The sequence below is a fragment of the Lathamus discolor genome, chromosome 1 (genome assembly GCF_037157495.1).
Source record: "Lathamus discolor isolate bLatDis1 chromosome 1, bLatDis1.hap1, whole genome shotgun sequence".
Classification (NCBI taxonomy): Eukaryota; Metazoa; Chordata; class Aves; order Psittaciformes; family Psittacidae; genus Lathamus; species Lathamus discolor.
In genome coordinates, this window is record NC_088884.1 from 82,070,696 (window position 1) to 82,083,159 (window position 12,464).

The 12,464-nt window shown below is 38.5% G+C and overlaps 1 protein-coding gene across 6 annotated transcripts in view; it reads right to left on the reverse strand.

The window, feature by feature from the left end:
• The window catches only part of EPS8 (EGFR pathway substrate 8, signaling adaptor), a 135,410-nt gene that overhangs the window by 101,494 nt on the left and 21,452 nt on the right, over window positions 1-12,464 (reverse strand). The window lies entirely within an intron of this gene.

The window sequence follows — 12,464 nt, forward strand, 5'->3', positions numbered from 1 at the left end:
TGGAGAACCTCCACCCTAAACCCTGCTTTCAAGCACAGGCTTCAAGGTTAGATGAGGAGTTTACAAAACCATGGACCTGACAGGACCACCAGAACTGAGAAGGCTGCAAACCCAAAGGGAATGAGCGTGTTAACACATTTGAAACACATTTTGCAAAAGCTTGGTCATGCATAAGGATGGAGGTATTGGTGAGAGTGGAGCCCCTTCCCCACCTCACTGGGGCTGGAGCCCATGGGGTTCTTGGGGAGAAGGATGCAGGAAAGGAAGAGTAAGGTGAAAACCAAGAGGAGAGGCAGAGGAAGTAGACTGTCATTTTTAGATTTATTTATTTATTTATTTATTGGTAACAGTTAAAGTAATCTCCATTTTCCTATTTTCTCCTCAATTTTTTGCCACCTCTCAATCTTAAATCTGACAACAGTAAGAGTTCAGACAAACTTAGTCCTTTTCTATTTCACTTCTTTAGTTATATCCAACAATTTGTTCTAACCTGGATGTACCTACAAGTCGCTTCCAGCTTCCTAGCTGCAGCATCCGAGGTCCTGACCAGTCCTTCAAATTTTGCCAAACCTGCCCTGTTTACAGATTAATTTTTTTCATGAGTTACTCTTTAGGACATCACTTTGACATTAATCCAATTCAGTGACTTTTATATGAGGTTCCATTCCCTCTCCCTCACAGGGCCAGCCCTGCAGTGATGTTTTCCGTTTTCTTACAAACCGAGTTAAAAATAATTAAAAGGTATAGATTGGTTTGATATAGCAACAGAACTAGGAAGAAGAGGTAACAAGTCAATCTAGTAACAGGGCAAGTTGCAATAGTTCAATTCAGTCAATCTGAATTGATCTAGTAGTTGCATATTAGTATAGAAGGTAGTATATTGAGCTAATTTACATACTGAACCTTGTCGAGTTGCTTACTAATATGGCCAAATTATAGAGGTGGTTTATCTGTTAACTACATAATTCCATCCAAAAAAAATAGTATTTTAAGGAGAGACAGGCTATTATTAATGGTTTGCTGATCAGGAAACCCATGTTGGAGAAAGAAATACAAAGAAATACTAAGAAATACATGGGTGCAACACTGTTAAGGCACAATGAGCTGCCTTCCATCCATACCTCATTTCCCAGCCACAAGACCCACTCTTTCCCAGCTCATGGGCCTTAGGCAAAACCCTCTACCTCTCCATGCTCATTTTCTCCCTTGGAAACATAGATAAAGATTACAGTGCTCTTAATAAGGTAAGAGTGCAAACAATGAGGAGCACAGCCAGGTATAGCTAGCAGCCCATCCAGTGCTTGCCAATGCTCTGGGTCACTGTGAGAAGGTTGCCAATGATTTCAGAGGAACCAAGGTCAAACACTGAAAAAGCAACAGAACGAAAGCCTTCAGCAGCAATCACAGTGAGACCTTTGTGTGTAAGTAAGTCTCTCTCTTAAAAGGGCAAGGAGGCAGACACAGCCACCTGAGGATACACTAAAGTGGAAAAAGCTAACACTAAATAAGACAGGGTCATCTATAAAGCTCTGAGACGAGAAGAATAGGCTTGGCTTCATAAATATGTATAAACACACATACATATGAATATGTACGTACATTAAGAAAGTGGACAGACTCTTTTCTTTCCTAATAGTAACTTGTGATCTCAGTAGCTTCTTCTTAGCAGTATAGAAGAACTAACTAAGTCTGACAAGGAAAGAGTACAAAACACACCAGCATTTCATTGTTTCCAAGCTTCTTATCTCCAAAATTTGCATCAGGTTTTGGGATTCTCATCTGAAAGCCAATGTGAAACAGAAAAGGAAAAAACAGATTTCACTGCTGAGTCTCAGCACTCTTCCTCGCTATTGCAATTTTACTGTCTGCAGCCGTGGACATGAACACAGTTAATGAATAATGACTGTGCAAACAAAATACCAGACAATGATGGGAGGGGGAGGGAAGGGTGACATAACTGTGTGGGTGGCTTGGATTGGATTTGGCATCAATTAGAAAAATTTATGCCCTTTTAATTGTAGGAAAAAGGCTTTGCTAGAAAGATAAGACAGACAGGACAATCAAAACACTTTAGTCTTCGGATTTAAATGTATGGAAATGGAAAGTTTCAAGGTTAGGGTTTTCATTATGTTTTCTTTCTGTAACAAAAAAAAATAGCTGTTTCTCAAAAATTACATCTGAGCTCGTTTCAAGGCTGCTACAGCAGAGATTTGCTCTGCTTTTATCACTCCCTGTGAATATTACTTACTACAAGTAGGACTGCCTCCTACAAGGTACAAGATATTTTTCATTTCCCTTCTAGTAAGAGCCCAAGTAAGCAGGAGTTACAGCCACTTGAAGAATCAGTCCAACAACCTATCAACATCACTTAAGATCCTCCCCTGATTGGTTCCATTGAATATATTATCAAAAGAGGGCACTAGAGATTGCTCCCTGTTTCACTCAGGCTGCACAGTGCATGTTTCTTTCCCTGGTCTTATTTGTAATTCCAGCAGCTCATGCCAGATTCGCACAAGTGCAAAATGCCTAACATAAGCACATGAAAAGCACTGTCCTCAGTAATGCCTCAGTAACCCAGAGTAGCTCTATAATATCCTTTAAAAAAAACTAAAATAAAATAAAATGGAAAAGGATATCTCTCTACAACACTCCCAAACAATTCCTCAACTACCCAATACAGAAAAATCCTTCACAGCTCTGGATGTTTACTACCACTCTGTAATTCTACAGCTCTTTTTCTGTAACATCAACAATCACAAAACCCATATTTACATGATAATTTCCACAACGAGCTATAACCACTTCTGCATAAGTGCTATTTTATAAACAATGTTTACTACCCTAAAATTTATAATCACTATTTCTATTATGCAGTATCTTTCATCAACAGATCTCAGTGTTTAGAAGATTTAATCATATTGCCCAACTACCTCTGCAGATGTGTCTTACAAAGCGAAAGCACAATTATACAAGGCAGAATTTATCCAGGAAATAGGAACTGCGATACTTAATCTTGCCTAAATAACAGAGAGATAATTTAAGGTAAGGTATCTACAAAGAATAGTGTCCATGCCAAGAGACTGTTTGTATTAGTTTTGCAAAGAGGGGACAGAATGTTCTCTTCCAAAGCACCACAAAAAAAACTTCCTGAACCAATGTGAGTTTTCTTTTTGCTTGTATTTAATCCAAGTAAGTGCAGCCTGGCCAGATTTACTTATAACGAGAAAAAAAAAAACAAAACCCTTACAATTAATTTGGCATAGCCTTGTCTTGAAAAAGCACAGTCACACCCTTCAAAGTGAGTGGAACCTGCACCTGAACAAACCTAGAACCACCACTGTTGCTCTGTGAAATCAGTAATAATAGCTTGGAATGGGTTTTTTCATGGGGTTTTTGTCCCCCATTTTTTTAATGCTAGTGTCTTGATGCATATCAGCAGGGTTTGAAAATGTGCAGGTGAGAGATACAGCATGTTAAGATGGTAAAGAAGCACAGAAAACTTGAAGTCATGAAATACCAGTTTAGTTAACATGTTTTGCTCCTAAATCAGTCATATTTGTCTTATAGCAAAAAAAAAAGGCAAAAAGTACAAACAAAAAAAACCCAGAGGAAAACAAAAAACAAAACCAAACCAATGAAAAGCCAAACCTCATAACCAAATAAACGAAAAACCAACAAAAAACCAATCCAAATGAACTAACAAAAAAACCCAAGCAACTTCAGCTCAGCTTCTATGTCCTTTCAGGAGCTGATGGGTAAGTCCGCAGGGAAAAGCTTCTTTGTGAGACAAAATGCAGGAAAGCATTAATGGTTAGGTCAAAAGAGGCAACGTATCAGTTAGTACCATGCTTCTGTACTCACTATACAGAAATCATAATGGACTTAAAAAAATTATATACACCCTCTACCCTACATGAGGACACTGAGCCTCCAAAAAAAAAACCACACTGATACGTAACTGTACAACAGATCTGGTTATATGTACATCTGTGAAGGTTTCTTGGCTATCAGAAATCCTCATTTCACAAAACAAGCAATGCAAAACTACTTCCAGAACCACCAGAAATAAGAGTTTTCACCACAGATGTACCAGAGGCATATCTGTCATATTTGCCATACAAATGCCCATCTCTTCTCACAGTGTCATGGTCTAAAATGTTGCATCATTTCACTTGAAACTGGCAGAATGCCAAAACAGATGGGCACCTCCACACAACTCATACACAAGTCAGATATTTCTTAAGAAGATTATATTCAACAGTATCACTTAAAAATGCTGCACTACAATCCCACTGTATAAGAGTCATCCTAAATAGACCAACAAAATACCCCCCAGAACTGGGAAAGATATTTAAACAAACAAACAAAAAAAAAAAAAAAACCCAAACAAAACAGCTACTGTTCTCATCCTCAACTTCTGGCAGGGTGTACAATGAAATCTCACCTACTTTTATGTTTCTCCTGCTACAATATTTAGGTTTCAATCTCTGCAAGGATCAGGTTTATTCATTGGAAAACAAATCAGTACCATTTTTATTTTGTAATAGGAAACAAATTATATTAGTCTCAGGTTTTAAAAAAGTTGCTTTCATATATTCAACTTGGATCCAACTTCTAAACCTGGGTGCATAGATGTTACACTGGCAAATACTAGCATAAACCCTCAGTCTCCCTGACAAAGGCATATTTTGATAGCATTCCTAAAATTATTCTTTTTTTTTTTAATTAAAGTGAGATTATTAACAAAAAAGACCCACATGGTGAAGTTTCTGCCTTTCTTAAGTCAATAGACAGTTGGTCTTACATTTCAACTGACCCCAGATTTCTCGTTAGCACTACAGAACACGAACCTATCTCTTTAGATACACGCATGCAGTAAGCAAACAAAACGGAGAGCAGCATATTATTCAGGAATATTAGATTATGGTCTCCAAATACCATTACAGACTTCAAGAGGATGCACATAGAGAGTATCGCAGTGGGGAATAGACTCATGGATTTTCGCAGCTCTAATTCCCCACCTACCCCCACAAAGGGAGATAGGATTGTGAATACCCTTAAAAACTGCATCAACTCTCAGGCCTTTGACAAGGACTGATGTAGCTTAAAAGATGCGTGGGAAGCATCACATATGGTATTGGAAAAAGCAGTAAGAAAAATAATCTGGTTTTTGGAAAGGAGCAGTGGGGTGCGAGAGGGAGAAGGTGTTTTTCTAACGCTGTTCACAACAGAGCTGCTCAGCCCTTGATTCCCAGACTTCCCACATCAGATATGACATGGAGAGCATTTTAATACCCATTCCCAGCTACCACCTTGTGGCAAAACCACCCATCATCTCCCTGTTCACCATGTAGATAGTTTGCATTTCTCCTGCATGACCAAAAGACTTAGTTTATTTCATTTTCTTTCATCCTACTATTCTCTTAGAAAGGGAAGTCATTTGCCACAGGTGCTCAGAGCAGCAGACACTAGACTGTGAAAAGTATTGTGCTAGCTCTTCTAGCTGAACTTTTTTGCTCAATTTTCCTGTTTAGCAACAGGAAAAGAACTCCAGATGACATTTCTTGGAAATATGGAAACAAAGAGGATATGCACAGGCTACGGTAAAACAACATCCATCCTTTGCATATCTCAGCACTAGAGCCTACGAAAATGTCTGCTGTCCTCAGCAGCATAGAAAGTGAACTTTCCCAGCTGCTTGCTATCAGGTCCTTCCTCTACTAACCCTCTTGTAAAATGAGAGCTGAAATAATCCAGGCAAACATCCCGCTGTAGCCTGACAAGTCAGGTTCCTCTTATTTTTTCAGAAAGGCAGAGCACACCACACAAAATTCCCAGGATTTATACTGAAATTTAACAAATAAACATGGTCATAAAATTTTCTGATCTTTCCTTGTGTAATTTCATTATAGCCATTTGTCATGACAGTGACAGGACAAGGGGTAATGGGTTAAAACTTAAACAGGGGAAGTTTAGATTGGATATAAGGAAGAAGTTCTTTACTGTTAGGGTGGTGAGGCACTGGAATAGGTTGCCCAGGGAGGTTGTGAATGCTCCATCCCTGGCAGTGTTCAAGGCCAGGCTGGACGAAGCCTTGGGTGAGATGGTTCAGTGTGAGGTGTCCCTGCCCATAGCAGGGGGGGTTGGAACTAGATGATCTTAAGGTCCTTTCCAACCCTAACTATTCTATGATTCTATGTCAGAGTTCCAGAGAAGTGAAGGAAGAAAGCCAGAAAAAAGGGAATCTCTTTGGAAGAAGAAGGATGAGGAAGCAGGAAGCAGGATGAGGAAGCAGCAAGAAGGAATAGTCAGTAACCAGAGGGATAAAAAGAAAACTCATGGTCAGAAGGTGAATAACACAAAATAAATTTAAAACTGTACAGTTATTAATCCTTCCTCAACCTAACCCTCCCTGTGTTATCATGATGCAAAACTATGCCATCAGGAAAATCTTAAACCACGACACCTGTTTATCAAAGCAAGCACAAAAATCACACAGCCTCTTGAAATCACTTCTACAAAGAAAAGCACTAGAGGTTTCCACACCAACATACCTACAAAATTCCACCACATTACAGCCACTATGGTAATAAATGTTATTTTAAGCACAGCCTGTAGCAATTAATCAGTTTTAGTGCCAATAATTTTCTCTTTGTAGCTGAGAGGCAGGAGGAGTTTCCTCATCATGATGCAATCAGAAGTTGCTTCCAAGCTATATGAAAACTTGGATTCATGAAATTTTTATCTCAAGAGAATAGACACAGCCTCTGGAACACCTAAAACTGCTATGAAGCTAATAATTTTTTTCCACACTCAGACACATCAAGTCACATTCTTTATACTCAATAACAAAACCAGATACTTTTCATTATTACATGCTATACTTTCCCTGGGAATCACAGGCACAGTATCAAAATATCTGGAAGTCACAATTTTCAGTTCCTCTCCACATTTTCTCAAACACCATTTCTTACCTATGCCTTTTACATTTATCCCTAATTAGAATTGCTCATCTAGTACACTGGGGTCACAGTATTGCTCAGAAGTGATGTTTTCCTGTCTCTTCTGGTATTGCCCATCAACATAAGAAAAAATTCTGCTCAAAGCAACCTGTTAATGCAGCTCAGCAGCTAATGACCTTTTTTCTTCTACTCCATCACTGGTACTGACCACAGTCTTTGAACTCATTACTACTGTCTGTATAACCTCTACTTCATGAATTAACGGTTTATCAGAATTAAAGGTGTTTCATTCTATGGCATTTCAAGTTAAATCATCCTAAAAATCAATGCAACTACAAAAAAAAAAAAAAAGGGTTTGTAATAGCTGTTATTAGTTTAGTAATGCAGCTGGGAGACAGCAAACCTGTTTTCAGGCCAACTCTCAGGCCTAAAGAAATTAACAATGTGTTATTTTGTCCAAAGAAGAAATAGGAACCTAATAGCCTGGTTACTCTGCAACAAGGACTAGGTGGCAATTTTCTTGGGGCTACTCTATTCCTTCGAAAGAATCTGCAAATCTCCCAATAGAGCATAACTAAAAAAATATACAGAGATTCAAACTACAAAACATAATTTTATAGTATTTATGACTACCACTTGTTCTATTGTTAGTTCCCATTGCACTAGTAGACAATCACCAGAAGCAATCCAGACTGGAGCAAGACTCTGGGCAGGACAGAGCTACTCTGAAAGGCATTGATTTTTTGAGACCTTGGGTTAAATATTCTCTTCAAATCCTACATAAGAACAACAAATATGATGGTTCCTTTGCTGTAAGACAAGGTCCCCTAGCTCCGTTTCCTGTAGGTGATGACCGGTACCAATAATCACCAAGTACCACCATGTTCTACAATGGACAACCACAAAATAAGAGTCCTTAAATTAATTTCTACTTAAATACTCCCAAGTCTGAGCTAGGAATCCACAAAACCTACCACTTATCTCTATAAAAGGTTTCTCTTGCTAATGTTTCTATTATTGAGGCATATTAAAAGGTAATGTTTTCAGTAATGTCCTGCAGTAATGCCCATCTAAAAGTTAAGACAGTACAAAAAGGAAATCCTCGTGTTTAAATACCTTCCAAATTTTCTATGCATCTCTCTTCCTCCATTTTATAATTTCAGAACAAGAGTGCTTGTCCTTGATCTGATCCCAGATCTCATACATGTTTTTGTCTCATACATCTCATACATATTTTTGTCTTACTAATAAGGACCTGATCCCACAATGAGGCACATATATGTACAGAAGTCTAATTAACATTCACTTTAGGCCTCGAGCAGGATTTATATCACAAATAAAACAAGAAGCCTAATCCTGGGCTATTTGATCATACATATACACACAAAAAGCTCAACCTCCCTGCAAACTGTGGAAAAAATGAAAAGCCTCCAACACTGTGCTTGCATGGGTACTATGTCCTGGCTCTGTACTAACCTATCTGCATACCTCTTGTATTTTTGCACTATTTTTCCCTAGCAATTATCACCAAAATACACTAACCTAAAGCAATACAGTTAGACAAATCCAGAGCCACACAGCCAGAATAAGGGCATTAAAGATCTACCGGACCAAAAGGGACTTTTGTGCCTCCCATCCGAAGCAAAAGACATGAAACCCAGATGAAAGCCAGCCCATTAAGTTTCTTCTTTGGACAAAATAACACATTGCTTTTTTCGTTAGACCTGACAGTTGGCCTGAAAACAGGTTTGCTGTCTCCCAGCTGCATGATAATACCTAACACTTGGTTGCCAATATCAACAAAGTATTTTAATTGTATTTGGGTTTGTACACTGCATGGAGTCATGTATTATCACTACCATGCTTAACATACTCAAATATAAAATTCCTCTGAACAAACAACTCCTAATCCAATGTTTCATCATTTTAATCTTACAACTGGGGAACAGGATTCTACTGGGGATAATAGTTAAATAAAAGTATAACACTGCTCTAAGCTTTTAAAATAATGTCCATCACCTTGTTATTTTATGCAGTCAAAACTACTTTTAGGCTTGCAATTCTGGCTATAAAATTTTACATTCATGGTGCTGAATCAAAAAAACCCCTGGTAAACAAATTCAAGAAAAATGTAGATAAAATAGTGTTTAGGCTGAAAGAGGTTATGCCATATCTTCATATGGAGCAATAAAATCAGGATCAAAATACAAAACTAAAGGTAAGAGGTTGTAATGGAAAACCTGACAACACAGATACCACAAAACACACCTTACACAAGTGTATTCCCAAGCGTGAAACAAAAGGAGAAAGCTTTTGCTGTGCTCAGAGCAGACTTAGTGCAAAGTCATGAAGCTCCTATGTACAACATTTTTCTTCCTCACCATCTCTCTCACAGAGCAGAAACCTGGCAGAAGCTCTTGGTGCTACTGAAAGCAAGGAAAGTGGTTGGGTGCTCAGCAAGCCTCTCAACTTCTGTTATAGCAAAATACACTAAAGCAAAGAAAGACAAAAATTTGGGTAACTCTCCTGGGAAGTTTCTTTTTTTGGAATATTATAAAATCCAGAGAAGAGAAACATCCCCTTTTAAGCCTAATCAAGAAAGTAACAGTTACCAGCCTAACTGGAAGCTGACCTTTACCAATTGTTTGCAAGAGACATGATGAGGTGTGAAACTCTAGAACCCTCTTGCAGGATGTCAGGAAACCCACTGCATTATTTACATAGCCCAAGTAGTGTTGTTTGTCTTTAACTTCAAAACAATTTGTGCACCCTTATAAGAGGTTAATAATAAATCCACAGTTTCCCTGTTTGCCAGGATGAAATAAAGGCTGCTAAAATAAAGGAAGGATGCACATGGGAGACACACAGGGAAAAGAGAAACCTTTAGTTGCATGAGTACCTCCCATATGAAGACAGGCTGAGAAAGCTGGGGCTGTTCAGCCTGGAGAAGGCTACTTGGAGACCTCATAGCAGCCTTCCAGTATCTGAAGGGGGCTTACAAGGATGCTGGAGAGGGACTCTTCATCAGGGACTACAGTGACAGGAAAAGGGGTAATGGGTTCAAACTTCAACAGAGGAAGTTCATGTTAGATAGAAGGAAGAAGTTCTTTACTGTTAGGGTGCTGAGGCACAGGTTACCCAGAGAAGTGGTGAATGCTCCACCCCTGGGAGTGTTCAAGGCCAGGCTGAACAGAGCCTTGGGTGACATAGTCTAGTGTGAGATGTCCCTGTCCATGGCAGGGGGGTTGGAACTGGATGATCTTAACATCCTTTCTGGCCCAAACCAGTCAATGATTCTATGATCATACTCTGAAGAAAAAAGTTTCATTTCTCAGGAGGCTGAAAACACTCCTGTCAGTGTCATGCCATACCAAAAACTAAAATCCCAAACATACACCAGCTACTTCAGGTTGCCCACCTAAGACCCAGACCTATGAAATATATAAGTTATATCAGTGGATTACACCAAGCACACCCTGTGCAAAACTTCCTACAAGTTTCTAGGACTTGTTTTAAAAAAAGATGAGTGAAGAAATGGGCCAAGGGATGAAGTAAATGACAGCTTGTAATGAGAATGCTTCTACAAGAACAACCAAAGCTAATACTGACTTTCACAGCGCTGGAGCATTGAAATCTAATTTAGTTCAAAGGAAAAAAAATACCCTCGTGATGTCTGGTTTTGCACAAATTTTCTTACGAGATGTAAAAAGAAGAGATACAAAAGAACACTAAATACACCCTCCAGAATGAGAATTGGACAGATGCCTTCTTCTTTTGAAAGAGGGCAATACTGGCCTGATGATAAGTATTTCAAAAAAGTTTCTACTGGATTTAAATAGAGACATTTTCCTCAAAAACAATCACCAGGCCTCGTGATGCGAAACTGACATCTGCTTTAATAAAATGCACACATCCTCAGGAGATTAAGTAATTCTGCATGGTCTCACAGATTTAAGGATTCCTAGTACAGGATTTATGTGGAAGATTTAAGTCAACTTAAAAATACATGCAAAACCCACACATATAAGTGGCTACCACCTTTATCACTTTTAGCTTTGTCCCTTTCTAGCATATGGAAATGTCCACTATAAGAATTATGTTTCTAACATTAATATTAATTAATATTACCATGAAAGTTGCAAATTTAATCAAAATTATTTACAGGCTTAGCATGAACGCAATAGACTTATCAAATGAGCTTTCCACTTACTGCTCTGCAAAATAATCCTCCCATGAAGACAAAAGCACAGTGTTTTACTGAAAGTCTAACTCCAGCCTGAAAATGATTAAGTTAAAACGTATTTGCATGAATGTGTATTTAAAATGTATTTATATTTTAAACATAAAGGGTAACTGCTTGTCTAATAGTACTTTCAAGCTTTAAACTGTATGGTATTATGACTTTCTCTTTTTTTATTTTTTGTGTCTCATATCACAAGTTTAAATTTAATTAAGATTAATTTGATTTACTGGCCCTCTAGGAATTGGACAAACATAACTAATATGTTAGGCCAAAAATTCAATCTTTGATTAATGGGCTCAGGCAACCCCACAGGGACTCTCAAGTCCTTAAAAGAGTTAATCCTCATGTAAGTGTTGCAGCTTCAGACTCTGGGCTCTTCAGTGAGAACATGCTAAACACTTTCCCTACCCAAAGGAAAACAAAGACGTGGCAATTCTCCGCAAAGAATTAACAGAATAATAGCTGGACTTATAGTGAAAAGGTTCTTTGTCTTGAAAGGCATAAACGCATCTCCCTGCATAACAGATGATTGTGTTAACTGGAGCACTGCTTATTCTGTTACACTAAATATTGCCTGAGGACCCCAATGAATCATGAGATGGCAAGGCTACATGCCAATTTATTAAGTTACTTCAGAAGAATGACGCTCGGGCCAGGATTTCGAAGTTCTAAATCTTTCTTAAAGGAAATTAATGTAGATGCAGGATGATTTAGAGTACAGCAGCAGAATGAATACAAAGCATTCAGCCTGTGCACATCATCTCCTACTCGAGGCTAAGGTAGCTGTCCCACTGAGAGATGACACATTCCACCTACAATGTTAAAAATACTTAAGTGCTTGTCAGTAATAGCTTTAAGTTTTATCATAAATTAACCTGGCAAAAGTTGCTCAGTAATGATGCTGGGCCAGTGACTTCACAAGATACCCCAATCTACCCTTGTGAAAGTAGTGAGGTGAACACAGTCCATTGTCTGCAGAGCAAACAGCCTTAGAACAAATTCTCTCAGGAAAATTAGGCAGGAAGATGCTATATTTGTAGAAATGGGAGTATAAGTCACTTGGTTCATTTTTTTAACCTCTCATTATCTATACTGATACCAGCAATGGTGGGATGGATACTGGAAAGACCAAGAAAAAATAAGTTTTGACCACAGGGTTGTCAACACACAGCTGGGAATCGAAATACCTCTTCTCTGTTCCTGCAGTCAGTAGCAACAACATGGCAAAGGCCTGTCCCCAAAATGATACCGATTTACAT